The sequence below is a fragment of the Salmo salar genome, chromosome ssa10 (assembly GCF_905237065.1).
Source record: "Salmo salar chromosome ssa10, Ssal_v3.1, whole genome shotgun sequence".
Taxonomy (NCBI): Eukaryota; Metazoa; Chordata; class Actinopteri; order Salmoniformes; family Salmonidae; genus Salmo; species Salmo salar.
The window spans coordinates 23,558,676-23,559,583 of record NC_059451.1 but is presented as its reverse complement, the minus strand read 5'-3'; positions in this window follow the sequence as shown (position 1 = coordinate 23,559,583).

The window sequence follows — 908 nt, the reverse complement described above, 5'->3', positions numbered from 1 at the left end:
AGTCATTTTCTATTAAGGTATCTTTATTTTTACTCAAGTATGACAATTGGGTACGTTTTCCACCACTGCAAATAATAAGGGATCATCTAATTGATCATTATATAACAAAGTTATTATACAATCCCATAAGCAACATGTTTATTCCCTTTCCAGAAATATTGTGTTCTATATATCATACATGTTTTATGCAGCTCATAACAATAAATCATATTTAATATAAAGGTTTATTATACATATTATATATATTGTTTTGCATATTGCTGAGCAATTGTCTCTGAGGGCCATTGAACTATATGGATTTTTATTCTATGCGTTTAATGACGTTGTAATAAACTATCAGTGTGTCCAAAATGTTCAACCTTTACAGTCTTCATAGGAGTTCCATAATGGATGCATAATGCTGTTTTATAATGAATAGGTTCATAGTTTCTAACTGAAGAAAAGTGTAGGCTAGTTAATTAATTACAAATTTGATGTTTAAAAAATGTGCTAAATAAAGTAAATGCAGTAGGACGAGTTTGATATTAGACAGGTTTGATTTATGAGTACAGAACTACAACCTATTTGATAACAAAATAGCCTTATTTTAGTGAGAGAGGAGAAAAAAGCAAAACCCACAATCAGAGCACCTTTGTGCTTAGGTCTATTTGAGACATACTTTTTATATATTTCTGAATCACAGCATGTATTAATCTTTTAACGAGGAAAAGAAAACCCTAGAACCAGTCTGCTTTGTGGGAATATTCCCACGATGTTGCTCTTGTGACACACTGCCACACTTTCCCACGCATGCTCATTTAAGCGCGCTGAAAGGCGCGCGCACAGCTGACGGCGCAAGAGGCGGAGCTTGTGGAGCGAGAGCACGTGAGTCCACGCGCCGAAAGTAGGTTACAGCAGCGAGCGAAAAA